Source organism: Euprymna scolopes, chromosome 15, assembly GCF_053919585.1.
Source record: "Euprymna scolopes isolate OS-2025 chromosome 15, ASM5391958v1, whole genome shotgun sequence".
NCBI lineage: Eukaryota > Metazoa > Mollusca > Cephalopoda > Sepiida > Sepiolidae > Euprymna > Euprymna scolopes.
The window spans coordinates 54,658,506-54,682,462 of NC_136496.1; the positions used below are offsets into that span (position 1 = coordinate 54,658,506).

Genomic DNA, 23,957 nt, shown 5'->3' on the forward strand with positions numbered 1-23,957 from the left:
CAGTTAAGATGATTTTGCATTTTATTGATGATCTAAATTTATCGATCCTAATCGATATACAAATTGCAGAAAATTTTATTTAAAAAATAATACTTGCTTTTTAGACGATTTTTGATCATTATAGATCTACTATTAAGACTTACACTCCGCCCTCCAACCAGGAAATTCATGCATAAAATTTGTGCTCAACAACACAAGAATATGTTGCGTAGGATATTAATCTAAATTAAATTCTGCTTCTAACGGCATCAAATAACAGTATTCGCTATACTGAAGATGCTAACTTCCAAATTACATGATTTCACAATTATTTTTCTATTTTTCATAACGATGACAATTCAATAGTGTTCCCTTGTGAAATTAAATTGTGCAAATTATTTTTGTGGGCACCATGTGATAATTTTTAAGATTTAAATTTTTCTTCTTTTTTTTTTTTAAAGTTGTTAGAAGCAGCAGTAGCAAAAGCTCAAAATCAACATCTTCTTTTAGCCAACTACAGAAGCTAGAATATTCATTTGTAAATACTATAAAAACCCAAACACACTGTATGGCCAGTATTTTCCTTCCACAGACAACACATGTGCCTATTTCACAATTCTGCCTAAACTTATTGGAGTCTGAAAGGTTTTTGACAACTTGAGATAGAGACACACACAAACTAATAGTCATAGCAACAGAATATATAACTAAACTCTCCAGAACACAAGTTCATTTACAATCTTCAAATTGCAATGCAAAAATTACTTCCCCTTGTCTGATTTAACTTTATTTGAAAATCAAATGAAATGAAAATCATTTTGAGGCATTTCTTTTTTCATTTTCACTTGACGTATTTTTCTTCTTTCTCATATAAATTCCATTACATTAAATTTCCGGTGTTATTTTAGATATGCACTCTAAGCTAAATCATCTGCTTCCTATTAAAAAAATAAAATTCTACTTTTTTTAGGTGATTATGAGTGAATACTCTGAAAAAAAAATCAGGATGAGGAATATTTTAGAATTTAGAGTGAGAGATAAGCTTACCATAAAAATTCAACATAAAATAATCACTTTCTGACCAGATAGCATTTGACTTGTTTCTGACATAACCGTTTTAGTTGAATCTTAAATATAAACATGTCCTTGTATTTTTTTGTTTTGTTTATTTAGTTTTAAATGGATGGGGGTGACACCTAATTAGATTTAGTGGTAGTGTTAAGAGAGGGTTTTTGAGAAAGGGTGCTGGTACCCGCACTTGAGGTTAGTGGTAGGATTAAGGGAATTTTTTCAACCTGGACGTAGGGTTCGTTGAAGTTTATTTTTATTCAAAGTTTTCAGGTTTTTTTTTTTTTTTTTTTTTTTTTTTTTACACAGTGATCACCACTTATCAAGGCCCGGAAGCCACTCAGGAATAAGGGTTATTGCAAGTACATTAAGTTAGTGAGGAGATTTGCTGAAGTGTTTGCTTAAGGGGGCGGTTCATTAGGAATTTGTTAACATTGGACTTGAAGACATCCAAGTTGTAGTCCGGAGGGAAGCAGGCAGACGGAACAGAGTTCCACAGGTGTGCAGTTCTAAGAAAGAAGCTTTGTTCATGGAATCCGCGTTTTGATTTAGGCACAGATATAGAGTGGGGGAAATTTTTCACAGTGGATTCAGCTTGACGGGTGTTTTTCGTGAAAGATTGGCGAGGGGGGACCAGAGATTGGAGTTCAGACGAGCATCTGCCATGGAAATAACGATAAAACAAGGACAGGCTCGCAACGTCTCTTCTGTGGGAGAGAGGTTGCAGGGTAGAGAAAAGGGCATCCCCACTAAGCCACGAAGTCTATTTTGTACTCTGTCAAGGCAGGATAGGCTGTTTTTAGCAGCTCCTGCCCAGATATGGCAACAGTATTCCATCCTTGGACGTACTTGGCTTTTATAGGTTATTTTAGATGAAAAATTATGATCATATGCCCTTAAAACATTATTTTGTAAAACAATGGCCTGGAAATGAGTGATGAGCATATAAATATACTGTAAAATGATCATGCACTTTTCGAGCATTGGAACATGTAACCATTTTAGTTAAATGTTAGATGCAACCATGTTCTTGTTCTGTTTGCTTTTGAAAGAAAGGCTGTTGTCACTCGGACCTAAGATTAGTATAAGTGAGGAGTATTTTTATGGGAGGGGGAGCTTGTTGCCACTCGAACTTGTGTTAGTGTTAAAGGAGGTATTATTTGTAATTTGAGGGGCTGTTGCCATCCAGACTTAAGGTAAGTGGTAGAGTTAAATGAGTTTTATTTTATTTTTATTACTAAGTTTTCAGCATAACAACCACCAACACTCTTACAAAAAATACAAAAAATAAAAACAGATTCTAGTTATATGCCCTTAAAACATTATCCGCTTAATGGATGATAATTTTACATTAAATATATATGCGAAACTGATTCCCAGTATAAATTCTAAAACAGTTTTTTTTTTTTTTTTTTTTTGGTTTTGGTTTTTTGTACTCCGGCCCATCTCCTTCCCTTCAAAAATTTTTTAAGGTGTTCGCACGTAGATAGAGAAATAGAGAAAGAAAGAGGTGCGGTAAGCGATAGACGTTGCTCTAAGGATTATCGTTGCTAAGCAACACATTGAACAACGCTAACCTGCAGACACTGGTTTGCAATAAGAAACAAAATCATACTACTCACTCTGGTCGTAAAGACTAGAAATTAAATCTCAAATAAATCGACCAAAAGTTTGAAATTTATTTATTTCACATCAAAGAATAACTAAACAAAAACTATAATTTTGCAAAGTTCACTTTAGTTCCAGTTCCAATTAAGCTGTGGTTGTTCACGTGTCTATTTCCTGGCAACCAACAAGTGAGTACGTTTTTTTCTTCTTTCTTTCTTTAATTTTACTCTTTTCTTATATTACGCTGCATGCTAATAATGATTTTCTTGCAAGTTTATATAAATCACCATAGAATCATTTTATTTTTTCAATGGCCACCATTAGCAAATAATTCATTCATCAAAATTATTTAACGTAAGGTCTTATAATCGATCGTGAACAGGGGTGGGGCGTGCAAAGGTGGCAATGCTGGCTCCGAGCATCCGAATTGGAAGGGTGGCGACATCTAATTATATTAAATCTATCTCCTTCCTGACGGAGTTAGCCCCGAGCATCATCAAGACATCACCTCTTCCGCCACTACTTATATATGGCTTCCGAATTTAGGAAAACTCGTCCCGGGAAAACTCGTCTCGGGAAAACTCGTCTCCGGAAAACTCGTCTCCGGAAAACTCGTCTCCGGAAAACTGGTCCCCTTTCGCTAGGTAGGAAAACTGGTCCCTTATTGAATAAATGTCGATTGAAAACACATTTTATGATCGTTCTTGAAGGAGATATTGTTTTTTAAAATAGACTATAATCCCCATAATATTAAAAAAAAAATTTTTTACTTGTTTAATGTTTTGTTTTTTTTTAAATAAAATCGATTTTCTAAATGTTCGCTTTCTAATTAACTGGTTAAGTTCTTAGTGGGGGTTTGTATTACTGTACACATAGATTCGAAAAAGTTGTCAAAAAACAAATATATAACAAATAAATGTTATCAAAGGCAAGATAGATTACTTTTCTACCAAACTGGATATAATTTTCGTGTTTTTATTCAATTTAACATGTTTATTGAGCTCGAAAAGCATACAGTGTTTACCGATGTATTGGAAAATTCAAAATGGCGGCCGACTCTCTCTTTAACACGGTAAGTTCGGAAAAAGGTGTAATAAATAATAAACTAGACAAAATACTGTTAGAAATTTGCTCAATATATGTTACCGTGACATAACTTGACATATATTCGGTGTTTTTTTAATAGCTTTTTCTCTAGTTTATTATTTATTACACCTTTTCCCAAACTTACCGTGTTAAAGAGACAGTCGGGCGCTATTTTGAATTTTCCAATACATCGGTAAACACTGTATGCTTTTTGAGCTGAATAAACATGTTAAATTGAATGAAAACACGAAAATTATATCCAGTTTGGTAGAAAAGTAATTTATCTTGCCTTTGATAACATTTATTTGGGTATTATTATACAAACACCGTGACAGCGTTAGGGTTAGGGTTAGGGTTTAGGGTTAGGGTTAGGGTTAGGGTTTAGGGTTAGGGTTAGGGTTAGGGTTAATTCGCTGTCACGGTGTTTGTATAAATTTACCTTTATTTGTTATATATTTGTTTTTTGACAACTTTTTCGAATCTATGTGTACAAACCCTTAAAAAAAATTAAAAATTAGTTAACGAGAGATTGTTAGCACATGAGCCATGTGCTAACAATCTATGGCATCCCTCGCGCCAAAAAAATATTTCGTTTTTAATTTATTAGTTAATTTTTGCAAAATTTGACAGGACGACAATAAATGTTGATAATTGATAAAATTATAATTTTAAATAACGCATGAGTGCATTTGGTATGAGAGAAAACAAAAACATAACAACAAAAAAAACTATCATAATTAAAAAACCAAAATAAAAAGCAACGAAAAATCGAATCGCTGCTGCCTATTTTTAAATTTTTTGGTTTTGTTTTTAATTATTGTTTTTATGACTCCAAAAAACATCGTTAAAATAAGAACAAAAAAAAAATTGTAATTAACTTTGTATGAACATAATAAACGCTTTAATATAAGTGAAACCACTAAGAACTTAGCCAGTTAGGTAGAAAACGGAAACTTAGAAAATCGATTTTATTTAAAAAAAAAAAAAAAAAAAAAAAAAAAAAAAAACATTAAACAAGTAAAAATATTTTTAAAAAATATTAGGAGGGGGGGGGGGGGCTATAGTCTATTTTAAAAAATAATATCTCCTTCAAGAATGATCATAAAATGTGTTTTCAATCGATATTTATTCAATCAGGGACCAGTTTTCCTATCTAGCGAAAGGGGACCAGTTTTCCGGAGACGAGTTTTCCGGAGACGAGTTTTCCCGAGACGAGTTTTCCCGGAACGAGTTTTCCGGGCACCATGGCTTCCATATGGGTGGACAAACTTTTCCGTGCAAGGACCGCATTAAACGAATTCAAATTTTACTGTGTCGCATATTTTCCAATATAATTGATATTTAAAATAGACAAAATAAAAGGATTTCAAGGGAAAAATGCAATCAATTTTCATTTATTAGCATTTTATTCCCATAAAACACATTTATTTGAAACATACAATAAAATTTTAAAAGAAAACGATTTTATTAATATGTATTTTTTAAGTAGGAGCTTCTTCATATGAAACACATTTGAAAAACAAAATAACCTTGTTTTAAGAATAAAAGCAATTATTAAGTAACTCTGTTTAAATTAATAAAAAATATATTTTATTAATTAATATTTTAGAATAGAATCTTTAAAAGATACACATATAAAGTAACTCAAAGGACAAAGATGAATTTATATATTAAAGAAGAAACGTCACATGAATCATATTTGTTTAAAAACAAAGTAACACAATTTAAAGAGGAAAACATTTGTATTGATATTTTGGTAAATTTTCAGATTAAGCCCACCTCCATAATTTTTTTTTAGATGACGACTTGTGAAGGTTTTCGACTATGCCGAATACGAAAATCGCATTGAAATTTTGCAGAAATAAGTACTTATCAAGATATAAAAAGTTGTATTATACATTGTATTCTTTGGCGGCCATCTTTTTACGCGCATGCGTGCTATAAACAAATCTACTCATCTATGACTGACACTGCACGCGCGTAAAAAAGGTGGCCGCTAAAGAATACAATGCATAATACAACTTTTTATATCTCGATAACTAATTATTTCTGCAAAATTTCAATGCGATTTTCGTATTCAGCATAGTCGAAAATCTGGAGAAGGTGTCATTTAAAAGAAAAGTGTGGAGGTGGACCTAATCTAAAAAAAAAAAAATACCGATATTTTAAAGCAGTATCTTGACATGAAACATATTTGGTACTGGTCGCGGTAAGAGTTCCCTGCCGAACACCCTCAAAAAACAATGACTTCTCCCCGTGCAGCCGCAAAGGACATGTTTTAGTTGCCATAGTAACAACTTTTTATCGACATTGTTTTACTGTTTATGAATATTGAAATAAAATACATTGCTACACATTTATTAATAATATCTTACTTTTAATCACTTTTATCGACTTTTTAAAACTTTTTTTTACTCTTTTTAAATGACAACGTTAATGTTTATGAATATTGAAATAAAATACATTACTAAACATTTATTAATATCTTTCTTTTTTTTTACTGTTTATGTGTCAATTTTATCGACTTTTTCTTTTCTTATATTGAAATATTATATATATGAAATATTGAAATTATTCTTATATTGAATATTGAAATAAAAGACATTACTACACATTAATAATATCTTCTTTTTTTTACTGTTTGTGTCACTTTTATCGACTTTTTCTTTTGTTTTAAATGACTACGTTTTACACATTTATTAATAATATCTTTTTTTTTACTGTTTTACTGTTTATGTCTCACTTTTATCGACTTTTTCTTTTTTAATAGCATTTTCTTAAAATGAATATTAAAATAATTTCCCAACTTTTTTCATTTCTATGTGTTTTTAGTTTTGTGTGTTGAATGAAACTTTTTTTTTTTTTCCATTACAACAATAGTTATCGACCCCGGTTCCTTGGTTGACAAACGACATCTGTCGGCGGTTCTTGAAACTAAATTACACGCATTCGCTTCATGTTACTGACATGCAGAAGTGCCAATGGTGCCATATTGTAAATTAACACTCTTAGCTAATTCCGTAAAATGAGATTCTACTTTTTTAGGCGAATTTGCACCCTCCCCATGTTAAGAATGGCTTTTTAAATAATAACGTTATTTCAGCACGAAAAAAACATTAAACTTTAAGCTTAGAAATACGATTTAAAATATAGCGCGGATCATAAGTGCACTGCACTAGCACCCATTTTCTTATTAATAAATGTTTAGTAATTATTTTTCTTTTAATATTCATAAACAGTAAAAACGTCGTCATTTAAAAAGAAAATGCTATTTAAAAAAGAAAATAACATTGATTAAACGTAAGTAAATTTATTATTCTATCACCATTTTGTGGTAAGTAAATTTCAAGAACCGCCGACAGATGTCGTTTGTCAGCCAAAGAACCGGGGTCGATAACTATTGTTGTAATGAAAAATAAAAAAAGTTTCATTCAACACACAAAACTAAAAACACATAGAAATGAAAAAAGTTGGGAAATTATTTTAATATTCAAGAAGATATTATTAATGTGTAGTAATGTCTTTTATTTCAATATTCAATATAAGAATAATTTCAATATTTCATATATATAATATTTCAATATAAGAAAAGAAAAAGTCGATAAAATTGACACATAAACAGTAAAAAAAAAGAAAGATATTAATAAATGTTTAGTAATGTATTTTATTTCAATATTCATAAACATTAACGTTGTCATTTAAAAAGGGTAAAAAAAAAGTTTTAAAAAGTCGATAAAAGTGATTAAAAGTAAGATATTATTAATAAATGTGTAGCAATGTATTTTATTTCAATATTCATAAACAGTAAAACAATGTCGATAAAAAGTTGTTACTATGGCAACTAAAACATGTCCTTTGCGGCTCCGCGGGGAGAAGTCATTGTTTTTTGAGGGTGTTCGGCAGGGAACTCTTACCGCGACCAGTACCACATATTTATTTGAAAAACAAAATAGCCCAGCAACTTGAGGATCAAAATGACTCAGTGAGAATGATGCAACTGACTGCAATTTGTTGAAATTGGGTGTCGAGTTGCTTCTTAACACTGATTCAAGTCTGGGAAGTGACCTGTTCTTTGACTTGCTCCCTGAAAGCGCATGCTCAAAAGGTTTTCATTGGTTTATGAATAAATAAAAACACACATGATTAAAAAAAAAAAAAAAAAAAAAAGAATAAAAAGGTCTATGAGATGAATTTAGGAAAACTCGTCCCGGGAAAACTCGTCTCGGGAAAACTCGTCTCGGGAAAACTCGTCTCCGGAAAACTCGTCTCCGGAAAACTCGTCCCCTTTCGCTAATTAGGAAAACTGGTCCCGTATTGAATAAATATCGATTGAAAACACATTTTATGATCGTTCTTGAAGGAGATATTGTTTTTTAAAATAAACTATAGCCCCCCCCCAATGTTTTTTTTTTAAATATTTTTACTTGTTCAATGTTTTTTTTTTTTTTTTTATATAAAATCGATTTTCTAAGTGTCCGTTTTCTAAGTTCTTAGTGGTTTAACTTATTTTAAAGCGTTTATTATGTTCATACAAAGTTAATTACAAATTTTTTTTGTTCTTATTTTAACGATGTTTTTTGGAGTCATAAAAACAATAATAAAAAACAAAACCCAAAAATTAAAAAGAGCGATTCGATTCTTCGTTACGCTTTTGGTTTTGTTTTTTAATTATGATAGTTTTTTGTTGTTATGTTTTTGTTTTCTGTCATACCAAATGCACTCATGCGTTATTTAAAATTATGATTTTATCAATTATCAACATTTATTGTCGTCCTGTCAAATTTTGCAAAAATTAACTAATAAATTAAAAGCGAAATATTTTTTTGGCGCGAGAGATGCCATGTGCTAACCTCTCGTTAACTCATTTTTAATTTTTTAAATTTTTACTTCAAAATTCTAAAATCAATCATTAAGAGAGAAAGTAATCACTAAATAAATTTATTCATCAATTTTATTGAAAACTCCGCTATCGTTTATCAAGAATCTTTTTAATTTCATTTTTTGTTGGTTGCTTTTCGAAGGGAGATATAGGTTTTATCCCCCCCTCTCTAAATTATATTTTAAAAAATATTAAAATTTATTATTTTCTTTTTAAAACCAAATCTCCCTCAGTAATTTCTTTAATTTTCTATTTTTTAGCGATTATCATATTATTATTATACACCGGGCATTATTTCTCGTTCTCCCGTAACACTCGACATGTTTTTTGTTTGTTTTCTGTTTTTTTTTTTTTTTCTTTACCAAATAAACGATTCCAAATAAATTAAATAAACAACATAGTCGGCGAGGTAGAAAAATCGATTTTACCCTTTTATAAACAACAGTATATAAGTAAATTCTTTTTATATTAATATAAAAAAAAATATGCGGTCTCGTTTATGAACATAATAAACGCTTTTATTAAAAACACAAAAAAAACATTAAACAAGTAAAAGTATTTTTTAAAAAATATTATGGGGGGGTATAGTTTATTTTAAAAAACAATATCTCCTTCAAGAACGATCATAAAATGTGTTTTCAATCGATATTTATTCAATACGGGACCAGTTTTCCTACCTAGCGAAAGGGGACGAGTTTTCCCGAGACGAGTTTTCCGGAGACGAGTTTTCCCGAGACGAGTTTTCCCGAGACGAGTTTTCCCGGAACGAGTTTTCCGGGCACCCTATGAGATATATACGAAGAAAGTGGAAAAACTATTTTGCGCATTTCAGGGAGCAACCACTAAATGAAAACTGTTTACGCAGGGGATGGTCCACGTTTTCCGTGGAGTACTTTTTTTTTTACAAACAAAGAAAATTAGAAATGATATTATTGAAACGATATTAAAATTGACAATAGTATAAAACAGATTTTTTAACAACCAAACAAAGATAATTAGAACTGATATTGTTTTCTGATATTATTATACGCTGAAATATTTGCGTCGATTTCCTTCTCCGCCACACAAATTCCAACAAATGTAGAATAAACATTTCGGGTTTGTATTACTGTACACATAGATTCGAAAAAGTTGTCAAAAAACAAATATATAACAAGTAAATGTTATCAAAGGCAAGATAAGTTACTTTTCTACCTAACTGAATATATTTTTCGTGTTTTTATTCAATGTGACATGTTTATTCAGCTCGGAAAACATGCAGTGTTTACCGATGTATTGGAAAATTCAAAATGGCGCCCGACTCTCTCTTTAACACGGTAAGTTTGGGAAAAGATGTTATAAATAATAAACTAGAGAAAATACTATTAAAAAAACAACCGAATATATGTCAACTTATGTCACGGTAACATATATTGAGCGAATTTCTAACAGTATTTTGTCTAGTTTATTATTTATAATACCTTTTCCCAAACTTACCCTCTCCGAGAGAGAGTCGGCCGCCATTTTGAATTTTCCAATACATCGGTAAACACTGCATGTTTTTCGATCTGAATAAACATGTTACACTGAATAAAAACACAAAAAATATATCCAGTTAGGTAGAAAAGTAACTTATCTTGCCTTTGATAACATTTATTTGTTATATATTTGTTTTTATGACAAATAAATGTTATCAAAAGCAAGATAAGTTACTTTTCTACCTAACTGGATATATTTTTTGTGTTTTTATTCAGTGTAACATGTTTATTTAGCTCGAAAAACATGCAGTGTTTACCGATATTGGAAAATTCAAAATGGCGGCCGACTCTCTCTCGGAGAGGGTAAGTTTGGGAAAAGGTATTATAAATAATAAACTAGAAAAAATACTGTTAGAAATTCGCTCAATATATGTTCCCGTGACATAAGTTGACATATATTCGGTTGTTTTTTAATAGTATTTCGTCTAGTTTATTATTTATAACATCTTTTCCCAAACTTACCGTGTTAAAGAGACAGTCGGGCGCCATTTTGAATTTTCCAATACATCGGTAAACACTGCATGTTTTTCGAGCTGAATAAACATGTTACATTGAATAAAAACACGAAAAATATATCCAGTTTGGTAGAAAAGTAACTTATCTTGCCTTTGATAACATTTATTTGTTATATATTTGTTTTTATGACAAATAAATGTTATCAAAAGCAAGATAAGTTACTTTTCTACCTAACTGGATATATTTTTTGTGTTTTTATTCAGTGTAACATGTTTATTTAGCTCGAAAAACATGCAGTGTTTACCGATATTGGAAAATTCAAAATGGCGCCGACTCTCTCTCGGAGAGGGTAAGTTTGGGAAAAGGTATTATAAATAATAAACTAGACAAAATACTGTTAGAAATTTGCTCAATATATGTTACCGTGACATAAGTTGACATATATTCGGTTGTTTTTTAATAGTATTTCGTCTAGTTTATTATTTATAACATCTTTTCCCAAACTTACCGTGTTAAAGAGACAGTCGGGCGCCATTTTGAATTTTCCAATACATCGGTAAACACTGCATGTTTTTCGAGCTGAATAAGCATGTTACATTGAATAAAAACACGAAAAATATATCCAGTTTGGTAGAAAAGTAACTTATCTTGCCTTTGATAACATTTATTTGTTATATATTTGTTTTTTTACAACTTTTTCGAATCTATGTGTACAGTAATACAAACCCAAAATTTCACTTAATTTCATCAAGTAGTTTTTTTTTTACAGCGAACAAACAATTTATTATGATACCGAGCAAAATGTTTAATTTTTAGGATGAAAAGCTAGTATTAAAGATGGGAAGGGGTGTTAGCGCTTTAACTGGAGTTATCTCCCTTTGGCATTTCTAAAATTCAAACAAATTTTCTTTTAATCCAAGATGGCTGCCTTCAACCCGCTCTCATAAAAACGTGTTAAAAAAAAAATTACTTGATGAAATTAAGTGAAATTTCTTTTTGGAGAACTTCGTTCCATAACGAATACGTACAATTTAAACTTTTTTCGATATTTTCATTTTTTAATGTCTTGAATAAACTGTACAAGTACCAATTTTACTTACGAAATTACATAATGCGAATTTAAATTTTTTTAATCTTTGCAACAAATTAGCATAAATTACAGATGTAAACAAAATAATTAGTCAATATTTTAACTTACTCAAATGCTTGGCAATGAATTTATAAGATGTCCTTTCTTTGGAAATTCTAAATATCATATGAAAAGTTTAGTGTCTTTTGGGAGTGACGGGGATGGGAGAGAGAATTAGCTAAGACTTGACTGGTCGGTCGGGCCGACGGTACCTCAAACCACAGGCGCCCGATTTTATAGTCACCAGAATATTTTTAGAATATTAAAATAATTTATTGCCTGTTTTCAGCCAGGCAAAGGTTTCGGGTGCGGCAAATCAAAAAGGATCCGATAAAGCTATATGCCTTGCAGTCTAGCTGGGAACCAAGTGTGAAACTTAGCAGTTCCCATAAAACAGTAATTTTTCAATGCTAATTCGTAAGGTTTCTTCGTTTTCTTTTACTTTCTTTGTTTTTCTTTCTTCAGAAATATAGTTCAATTGTTAACGAGGATACTTTTTCATCTCGAAATTTTCATTTTTGTAATGATCTACCCGTACTTGTGTCCGACAGTCCATACGGCCATTCAATATTCAGTACTTGGAGGGCAGTATGAATTCCTTTGGCGGGTCGTAGTTTGCCCACCCCTGATTTAAAGTGTTTTCACCGGTGCCCGGAAAACTCGTTCCGGGAAAACTCGTCTCGGGAAAACTCGTCTCGGGAAAACTCGTCTCCGGAAAACTCGTCTCGGGAAAACTCGTCCCCTTTCGCTAGGTAGGAAAACTGGTCCCGTATTGAATAAATATCGATTGAAAACACATTTTATGATCGTTCTTGAAGGAGATATTGTTTTTTAAAATAAACTATACCCCCCCATAATATTTTTTTTTAAATACTTTTACTTGTTTAATGTTTTTTTTGTGTTTTTAATAAAAGCGTTTATTATGTTCATAAACGAGACCGCATATTTTTTTTATATTAATATAAAAAGAATTTACTTATATACTGTTGTTTATAAAAGGGTAAAATCGATTTTTCTACCTCGCCGACTATGTTGTTTATTTAATTTATTTGGAATCGTTTATTTGGTAAAGAAAAAAAAACAGAAAACAAACAAAAAACATGTCGAGTGTTACGGGAGAACGAGAAATAATGCCCGGTATATCACATCTTAGGGGGTCTTGATAATCGCTAAAAAATAGAAAATTAAAGAAATTACTGAGGGAGATTTGGTTTTAAAAAGAAAATAATAAATTTTAATATTTTTTAAAATATAATTTAGAGAGGGGGGGGGGGGATAAAACCTATATCTCCCTTCGAAAAGCAACCAACAAAAAATGAAATTAAAAAGATTCTTGATAAACGATAGCGGAGTTTTCAATAAAATTGATGAATAAATTTATTTAGTGATTACTTTCTCTCTTAATGATTGATTTTAGAATTTTGAAGTAAAAATTTAAAAAATTAAAAATGAGTTAACGAGAGGTTAGCACATGGCATCTCTCGCGCCAAAAAAATATTTCGCTTTTAATTTATTAGTTAATTTTTGCAAAATTTGACAGGACGACAATAAATGTTGATAATTGATAAAATCATAATTTTAAATAACGCATGAGTGCATTTGATATGACAGAAAACAAAAACATAACAACAAAAAACTATCATAATTAAAAAACAAAACCAAAAGCGTAACGAAGAATCGAATCGCTCTTTTTAATTTTTGGGTTTTGTTTTTTATTATTGTTTTTATGACTCCAAAAAACATCGTTAAAATAAGAACAAAAAAAATTTGTAATTAACTTTGTATGAACATAATAAACGCTTTAAAATAAGTTAAACCACTAAGAACTTAGAAAACGGACACTTAGAAAATCGATTTTATATAAAAAAAAAAAAATAAAAAAACATTAAACAAGTAAAAATATTTTAAAAAAAACATTAGGGGGGGGCTATAGTTTATTTTAAAAAACAATATCTCCTTCAAGAACGATCATAAAATGTGTTTTCAATCGATATTTATTCAATACGGGACCAGTTTTCCTAATTAGCGAAAGGGGACGAGTTTTCCCGAGACGAGTTTTCCGGAGACGAGTTTTCCCGAGACGAGTTTTCCCGAGACGAGTTTTCCCGGGACGAGTTTTCCTAAATTCGTTTTCACCACTGAGACGACATTATATCCAATCAACTTATTTTTACTTAAACCATGTTTTAGTAGAAACAAGCCTGCCCGACATTGCCCGGGTGTTTGGAGGTGTGTGTTGAGCAAGAAGAAAAAAAAAGGGGTAGGCAGGCAGGCTCGAATCCGTAAAGGAGAAAAAGAATGTAAAAAAAAAAAAAAAAAAAGTGACGTCTTTGCTATTGTGCCCATTGCCAAACCGAAAGTGACGGAGATTTAAATTAAGGCTAGTCAATCGAAAAGAAGGGATGACTTTCGAAAATATTGGCGAAAAAAGTGACTTTGTATATATTATTACTAGCGGGGGGGGGGGGCTCGGGTGTGTTGGGGGGGGTAGATCAAAACAAATATGATAAAATAAAAAAAAAACGATAACAAAAAAAAACAAGGAATATGATGGAAAAAAAATGTTTTGGTAGGTAGGATCGAACCAGAAGCCTTCAGGCGAAGGTGAAAAATAAAGTTTGAAAAAACCTCACATGTTATCGCTCGCTCGACCAGCAAGGGAGAGTAACAGAAAAAGTTTGAAATTAAGGATTAAAATCTAAATTGACAGGTGCGTGAATTTAATGAGGTCAAATAGAAATCCCGCAGTTACTGGTTTTGTTTCCCCAAGATGTTGGGGGGAGGGAGGGCAGCTTTCCATAAAAAGGGGATTGTCCAAATTGAATAGCAATTGTGTGTGTGTGTGTGTGTGTGTGTGTGTGTGTGTGTGTGTGTGTGTGTGTGTGTGTGTGTGTGTGTGTGAGAGAGAGAGAGAGAGAGAGAGAGAGAGAGAGAGAGAGAGGGCTGGAGACAGATGAAAATAAATATTTTGTTATCATCTTAATTATTAAAGTATGGTTGAATCTGAGGCTTAGAGAAAATCCTAATGCTCACAATCAATAAAATGAAACATGTTTTGTGTGAATTGAATTTGTCTCACACTAACACATTAAAACTTGCAAAATGGATAATGGATTATTTATTTATTTGTGGACTATTATCCTCATCTTCTAGTTGTTGTTTTCATGACGCGCTTTAAAATGATATATAAAGTAAAGGTATTATAACAAAAACTTATTTGAAATTTGAAAATACATCATTTGAAATCAAAATTTAAAATTCCACAAAAACTTTTTTGTCAACCTAATACAAGCAAAAATGTAAGAACTAATCTACTTAGAGGCTTATTACACACTGATATTAATGCACTCCCTACACCTAATATAGGATTGAAGATTGGAATATAAAGCATCTTTAGTATGCCGGAAAGAACGCATTCAAAAAACAAACAGACTTTGTCATCAATCCAACATTTCTATTTATATAAAGTTAGGTATGTATATATACATATATCTATGTATCTCTAAATTATAGGCTTGTTTTTAGTATTTGTAAGATTTTATAGGGGGGGGGCATAACATGGATACAACATCCCATTTGAAAATTCAAATATTACAGATTTGCATTCGCTTCATAGTGATTAGGCACTAATTCCTTAAATTTAAACTTATTCTTAAGACCCCTTTAGCTTATGCCTTAAATTTTAAACATTTTCTAGAATAAAATCATGCAATGGATTTTGAGCAGATTGAATAAGGATTCTTTTTTTTTTTTTCTTTATTAATGAATCACCGCTCATCAAGGCTGAAGGGCCATTTGGGGACAAAGATTAATGGTTTGTGATAGGTGGATGGTGAGACAAACATGTTGAGGATTACAGATTGTGGTTGGGTCTGGGCTGAAATTGATTACTTAAGAAGACGGCTCAACAAGAATTTGTTAACATTGGGCCTGAAAATGACCATGTTGTTGTTGGTTGGGAATTGCACAGACGGACAGTTTTGGGAAAGAAACTCTGCTCATGGAAGTTCCACTTAGATCTAGATGTTAGTTCACTTAGTACTTCCCACAACGTAGGATAAATACATATTACTGTTGGCCGGATGTCAAGGGACATACAGGGTGAGTAACGGGAAATAGATGTTTTTACAACAAACACAACTCTGTGAATACAAACTAAAAGGCATCTTAAGCAGTTTTAAAGACTACCTTCCTTACTCCCTATCCCTTACTTAAGTAGAGCAAAGAATGTTCAAAAAACATCCGTTTCCCGTGACTCACCCTGTATAAATAAAAGAAGGCCATCAAGTTTATCTCTGCTTTATCGTTATTTTCATGGAAAGTGTTCGACTGAGCTTCAATCTATGGTCCCCCCTTGCCAAACTTTTACAAGAAATACTCGTCTATCTGAAAACACTATCAATAATTCCCCCCACTCTTTATCTGTGCCTAAACCTAAACGGAGATTCCATGAACAAAGTTTCTTTCTTAGAAATGCGCGCCTGTGGAATTGTCTTCCGTTTTCCTGCTTTCCATCTGACTACAATATGGTTGTTTTCAAGTCCAACGTAAACAAGTTCTTGATGAGCAATTCCACCTGCTAACAAATTTACCGAATTTCCATTACTAATGATTACTATATTGTCCAATTGACTACTGTACACTCTTAACCCTTATCCTCGAGTGGTCTCTGGGCCTTGATAAGAGGTTATGCCTATGTAAAAAAAAAAAAGTTTGATAACTCCAATTTTAACATTTCTAGTGTCAGGTGTAAGTCAAAGTTGCAACAAAAAGAAAAAATACAAGAAAATAAACAAAGAAAACAGGTTAACACAACAAATCTCTTAGAATTTCAGTAAAGGCTCCCATCTTTGTCAAACACTTTGCAACCTGTTCCTGTCCCCTGATTCATTCAATTTGGATTTCTTCATTTATCAACATTTCCTTTACACTGGCCACATCAACTCTCGGACGTCTGTCATGTACAAGATTTGATGATTTTAAGGTCTCTACCAAAGAGGTGTGTTTGTTTTGCAAAGTACTTCAGGCAATTTGAGTAGTCTGAAAATTTTTTGCAGAATGGCATACCTGTATCAGTAGCTTCATTGAGCGCAAGAGTCTCGGATGCCAATGGGCTCTTTGTTACTCGGTCAAGTTTGTTTGATAACCAGCATCTATGAGCCAATCTATTCATCTTACCATGAACAAAGATGATAAATCAATCCCATGAGGGACCATCTTCCAATCTGGCATAGGTAGTATCAGAATAGCAAACCACACTCAAATTTGAAGGAATTCCCAGCTGTGGAAAGGATATGGAACCATGTCTTTGATTTAAGCTTTAATAGTGACTTATTCGCTTCAAAAAGTGACTTCATTTTAGGAGATTTTCTGGTATTACTCATTCTACACACATCAAATCATACATCAGGTCGCGTCTGGGTAAATACCCACATCATTTGACATCATTTAATCTTTTTAAATCTGTCTTCTCCTCTTCACTCAGCTCATCATTTTTCCTTAACGATCTTCCTTTCTTTATATCTATTATAGATGACGCATAATTGTTTTGGTTTTTAATGATCCCATCTTCCATTTGTCTAACGCACAATCCAAAAAATTTGAAGGTTCTATTTTCATGCATTCCAACCTTGAATATTTTCCTTAATTCTCTGAGATCACATTTTTTTTTTGAAAGAAACATTTCTACAAAGTACAAAGTCATCTATATGTATTTCCTGAATACCCATCAAGTTCTTGGATAAATCATACAAAAGAAACAATGCATTGTCATATGTACTTACCATTCCTGTTAGTTTAGTTAATTCCTGAGTAACTCTCTTGTATCATTAACAGGGTGCATCACTCAATCCATAAATAAATCTTTTCAGCTTCCACACTTGTGACTCTGAACATGTCTCAGATGATGGTCTGAGAAATACTTCTCTCTCCAGCATATCACCTTGCAAAAAGGTCTGAGGTGGAATTAAGGGTTTCCACCTGCCAATTCTTAACGGAGATTATTAACATTACAAGACACATAGCTTCACAACTGCATGGTGGAGAGTCTGTTTTCAGGTTATGTGGATTTTGTTGATAGCCACATGCTACAAGACGTTATCTTTGTTACCTTTTTGTTATCCTTAACTTTCTCTGTTATCATCCATCTTTGTTGATATGCATTTTTGACCTATGTTAGGGACACATTCATACACTTCGTGAGTTCTCATGTTTTTTTATTTCTATCTCCTTTGCATCAATCACATCTTTTGCTTGTTCTTGTTCAGTTGTGAGAAAAACATGTTCTTCATGATTTCCTTCTGTTACTTGGAGAAGTTCTCACCACTGATAAACCTTATCCCAATTGATATACACTGACAATTCATTTTTTACAGCTGGTTCTATATTCCGCCAATGGCCATAAGAAGGCCCTTTGTTCTGACTTCGCAGTCTGATCTTTTGTCCTGACTTGAAATGGAGACTTACATCAAATCTGTTTCCAAGGTCACAAGAAAAATAGTTGCATTATTCTATCGCTCTGGAATGTATCTAACTCTAGATATGATTTTTTGCCTGCATAAGAGCTAGATACATCCTAAAATGGAGTACTGTTGTTCTTCATGATTTCCTTCTGTTACTTGGGGAAGTTTTCACCTCCGATCAACCTTATCCCAATTGATACACACTGGCAATTCATTTTTTGCAGCTGGTTCTATATTCCACCAATGGTCATAATTTCCAGTTGATGTTGGTTGTGTACTCATAATCTTTCCTTTTTTCCACTCTTTACTTCCAATAATTTTATATTCCACTATTTTCCCTTTACTTAGCCTTGTAGTATCGTCTTTCAGTTCCTGCCTATTACGATTGGAATTTTCATCATATTGATTTTTAACTTCCTCTTCCAAGACTTCATTCATCTCATTTAAGGGAATTGTATTTTCTTTATTCCTTGGTCTTCATCAAGTGACATGGATGCATCCTGTAGAATGCTCCTCTGTGTCGGATCAATACACATTGACCCACTTTACCCAAAACTTTGGCAGGGCCATGCCATCATTTATAGTTAGTTTTCTATAGTAAACACTGTCCCCTGTCACAAATGGTCATCCACATAAAATGTCTTATATTAAATTGCAGTGCTCTCCGAATTTTTTCACTTGATTCAGCCTCCATTAACCTTTTTCTCACAGAATGTAAGGCATTTAAATTTATTCTAACTATATCATTGATTGTTGAAGCGTCTAATGCGGGTAACTGGTCTATCAAAACTGACGGTATATTTATGTTGGATCCAAAAACACACTCATTTAGACTATGTCGACAATGATTCTGAAGAGCACTTTTGACAAGCTATTTCTGGTTCACATTTCTCATCTTCCAATGTTTTCTCCATTGCTTCAGCCAATATTAGATTGTGACGTTCCACAGTGCTATTACTAAATGGACTTTCAGCAGGCTGTAGTGCAGGTTTCAATATTCAGTTTTTCATTCATCTCTCTGTAACCATCGTTATTAAATTCTCCCTCATTATCACTCAAGAAGCGTTTAGGAACTGCCAAATATGCTATTTACATTAAAAATATGTTGCGAATAATTTCTACACTCTTTTTGGCTTGGCAGCAGAATTGATTTGTCAATTAGGTGTAAAATCCAGCATTGGTTATGTCTAAATTCTTTTAAATCCATACATACAGTGTCATTAAACCGGTTTCCAAGGGCCAATTCAATCACCGGACGAAGGTGGGGGTCTTAAACAAAGTGTACACGAATCATAGACATCCTTAATAAGAGCCAAAAACTCCTTATCAGAAAAGGTCTCTCACCAATGATACTAATTTCCCTTTTAATGCATGAGCAAACTGTTTATGTAACTTCTCAGCCTTCATCCTTTTCTCCATTCTAGAGCATTTTATTTTTAAAGCTTCACAATGCAACGCAAAGTTTGGTGACTTTTCAGCCTACAAAAGCATATTTGTCAATGAAAAACTATAATGTCCAGAAGTTGCCTTTTGCAATTTTATATATCTGCCTAAAATCTTACAACTATCACTTTTAAAACCTAGTATCATGCCAGCAGTTTTCATTGATTTATGATTTACAAGGTTAAATCATTTTTGATGATGTCATCCTCTATGTATATTCTGATGCCTTTTATGCCTCCTACAGAAATTGAACTGCTATAATTGCCTTTACCTCCTCTCTATCACCAAAACAAAATCTCCTGTTGGATTGAAAAGCGTTCACTGCTTATCTCGGGCATTTAATGTACTGTCCAAAAAATAAGGAAAGCACTAATGCCAAGAGAAGGGTGGAGATCCAAGAGAGTCGATTCTACCCTAAGGCGTCTTCGATTCTGCCATTTTACATCTATGAAGGGTGATTAGCATATATGTACAGGAAGGAGTGGTGGGAGGAGCTGTCCCTTGCATATATATTGACCGTGCCTTGAGCCAGTTTAGAAGGTAGTTGGTCGTTGGTACACACCATATCATTCCATAGACTTCTGAGGGGCGCTGAAGTCGTCCGTGTTCTGTGGTGTTCCCTGTCTGCCTTATAGCTTCTTATCATTGCACCTATTCATGTTACATGATGTGGTAAGGTACTAGCAGTGCCTAGGTGAACATTTCATTTGTTACCAGTTGGTTGCCGATGTACATGCACCATAACGAATCTGGGCGTGATAATGTTGCGAACGGGGGCTTCTGAAGGATGTGGGTGTCATTGGTTTCTGTCTGAGCTTGTCCAGCAACTCACCACAGATTCGATGCGTCATCTGTCATCATCTAGGTGTTAACTGATTCCTGAGTTGGGGTCGCAAAATAACGATCATTTCGCAATCTGTTTTACATTCCAATGAAGAGCTAGCAGAAAACACTTTTTTAAAGTATCCTTCATTGCTGGGTAAGTAAAACTTCCATATGCTGTCATCACTAATTTTTTGTTTTCTTCTGATACATTTGCTGCATTTAAAACAAAAAATGCTTGAACTCCTTTCGGCAGAGAAATTCCGTATTTACGTAATTTCTGGTACAAGAATTCATAATGCACTAAAAAATCGTATATGTTTAGTCCAGCAGCTCTTTTGTAAAAGTAAAATTCCTTGAATGACATGTAAGCCATCGTGTTTTCGTCCCTTAAATATATCTTGTCCAACTTGTATGTAATTATTTTTAATCCTGTCAGTTCAGCTGATATCTATGATGGCTAAATGTCGAACGCATTCATGTATGTTTTGTTGCAATGAGAAAAATACTGCGGGCCCGGTTTTTTCTTATGTAAATTCGTAAAGATAGATCAGATACTTATGTCTTGTTTCACTCAGTGTATATTTCTTCACTCTGCAAAATAGGTGGCTGTTTCGTAAATGACGTCATCTTTCTTTCAATTGTGTTTCAACATAAGTTTAACAGATATAATATCTGTCACACGAAAGAATACGTTCTGCTACCAATGTTAGTTGACTTAGTACTCCCATGACGTAGGATAAACGCATACCACATTGAATATCCACTTGAAAGAAGGGATATAACTTAATATATAGCAGAAGGCCACCAAAGACAAAGGAAATAGCAATGCTTCAAAAAGCATTAATGATCAAGATCTTTCTCTTTCTTCCAACCGTGAACGCATGGTGCAATGGAAAAATATTGCTGAATACTTTTAATACGCCTAAAACGAAACCTCTCCTTTCACCACCATAGTTCCGATTCTCACTTTTCTTCAACTGAAATGAATGGCTTTTATAAGCTCCTAAGATTGACGTCTTTGCCAGATCTCAGATGGATGTCTCCAAATCTGTTGATAAGGTTACTGATCGCTCAAAAAGTATCTCACTTCTGGTGTAATTCTCTACTTATATGAGACATACATCCTAAGATAGAATATTGCTGCCATATCTGGGGAGATACTGTTGAAAGTACAAAACCGACTTTGAAAGCTTCTCTTCTCTACAGTCTCTTTCTCACAGAAGAGATGTTGCTAGTCTTTCTTTACGCTATCATTATTTTCATTATAAGTTTTCGACTCAGCTCAAATTTATGGTTTCACTCTGTAAAACATTACAAGAACTCATCTATTTATAACAACTGTAGATAATTTTCCTTTCTCCCTCTCTGTATCTAAAAGTGAATAGCAGAGCTTCTTTCCAAGAACTATCCATCTGTGGAACACAATACCAAAGTATTGCTTCCTAACTGGCTATAACATTGTCGTTTTCAAGTCCAATGATGAATATTAGGAAAAGGATTCTGTTGGAATTGTGTTGAAACCTTGCTGCATAAACCTCATGGCAATCATGTGAACTCTGCTCCTTAACTTTACTTGCTTCACATGCTCTACACTAGCTGAAATACGTTTAGAATTAATCTACACACAGTTCAGTTGAAGCATTATATGTATGACCCTGGCTTTTCTTCTTCTCTTTGATCTTAGCCAAAAGGCCAAGAAACTATAAAAACATATTATGATTTCATGACTAGGTATTTTTAAATGAATAAAGTAACTGATTTAATCTATTATTGTTTCATCTTTTAATAGAGGTGTGCAATGTAATATCGGTTCATTCATCATAAGAATGTCTTCCCATGAATTACCTTCTTCCTTCCTTAAGGAAATGGGGCTCCTCCCAAGTATTGCATCCTTCTTTGAAGGATGGTTAATGTAGTATTTGTTCTCTTGTCACATGACCATCTTTCCAGGTCTTACTTTCTCCTTTTTGAGCAGTGTGGAATGAAAGGAAGCATAGAATCTTTTTGTTCTTTTCTCTTTATAGAGAAAATTCTCCTATGTTTTGCCTACTCTATTTTTAAAAGAAAAAGAATTCATTATAAAAGCAAAACAGTCAGTAGCTTAATGCCAGCTTCTGACTTTTAGATTCTTCAATTTTAAAAGGTCTGAGTTTGAAAGCAATAAATTTCTTCTAACTCCAAATCTTCAACTGCAACTCCGATTTCATATTTTGCTTTTAACTGATCTCAAATGTGTGATTTTGCAAAAGATGATTTACTCATTTTGTCTTGATGCATAAATTTAATGTTTTCTATGTGAAAATTGTCAGAGGCTTTGAGTTCATGTCAACCCTTTTCAGTTATTTAATATCTAAACAAAATATTTAATACAAATGATTCGTTAAACTGGAAGGAAGTAGCAACGCCTACCTTTACCAAGATTATCTTTATGTATTAGCTAGGTATCTATATATATTTGTATGGACAGGATTTATTCCTAAACTAATTAACCAATCCTTATTAATTATGGAACACAACTATTAGACGTAACAGTGGGTAATTTCGGCTATATTTAGCTTAATTTAAGGTGAAAATGCGATAAAAATCCTTCATAAAACATTGAATATATTCGATTTTTGTGAAATCTTAACAATAGGAATACTTTCATAAAAAAAAACTTTCTAATAACTCTTACATGGTTTTCCTATTGAAATACATACTTTTTTATTCTTATTTATATGCATTTTTTGACCTCTTGCTTTGAGTGGTTATTATTGTAAAATTTAGTTGAATAAAACCTTGATACCGTCTTTCTTCTTCTGTCTTCATTACACTGCATTTTATTCAACTGAATTTATTTTTAATAATTTCCACGTGGATAACATTATTCGACTGGACAAATTTGATGTATCTTCTGTGGACCCTTAGGTTAGCAAGCTGTGGAGATTATGGTATCGTAATTTTACTTACTATTTGTCTACTTATTGCTCTGTTAAATCCAAACTCAAAGACCTTTACTTAAACATTAATGCTACTGTTGCTGGCATTTTTAAAGTTGTTCTGGATCTGAATATGCTATTGAATTACTAAAAGCCGTTTATAACAAGCCTCCTAGCATTATTCATGCCAGACATTTATTTTTCACATGCTTACAATGGGAAAATGAGTCTGGAGACTAGAACCTTCAGGCATTGAATCGCTTTGCTACTGACTGTTGCTTCAGGGATGTTACTGCTGTTACTTATCATTTGTACGTGGCCTTCAGTCTTCTATGATATGTACCAGACTGCTTGAAAATGATACGTTGAATCTTCAGGAGGCTACACAATGTGCTAGAGCTTTGTGCTGAGTTATTTGTTTCTTAGATTGAGTCTGCCTCTACTGCTACTACAACTAAAATATGTTTACTGATTCTTCTGATGCTGTCGCTGTTGCTGCTACTACTATTGCTAAAAGCATGTTCACTGATTCCACTGATTCACGTAAAGAGTGTGTTGCTATTCCTACTCATAACAGGTGCCACAATT

General features: G+C 32.8%; 1 protein-coding gene across 3 annotated transcripts in view; it reads left to right on the plus strand.

Moving 5' to 3' along the window:
* The first annotated feature begins 2,578 nt into the window (after positions 1 to 2,578).
* Positions 2,579 to 23,957, plus strand: part of LOC145293832 (uncharacterized) — a 53,918-nt gene continuing 32,539 nt past the window's right edge. The window contains exon 1 of one of the 3 annotated variants that reach the window (XM_080140488.1): positions 2,579 to 2,843. The gene's annotated coding sequence lies outside the window, so the exon portion shown is untranslated. Of the gene's footprint in view, positions 2,848 to 23,957 lie in introns of all 3 variants that reach the window. The other 2 variants (XM_080140487.1, XM_080140489.1) reach the window with 2 other exon arrangements.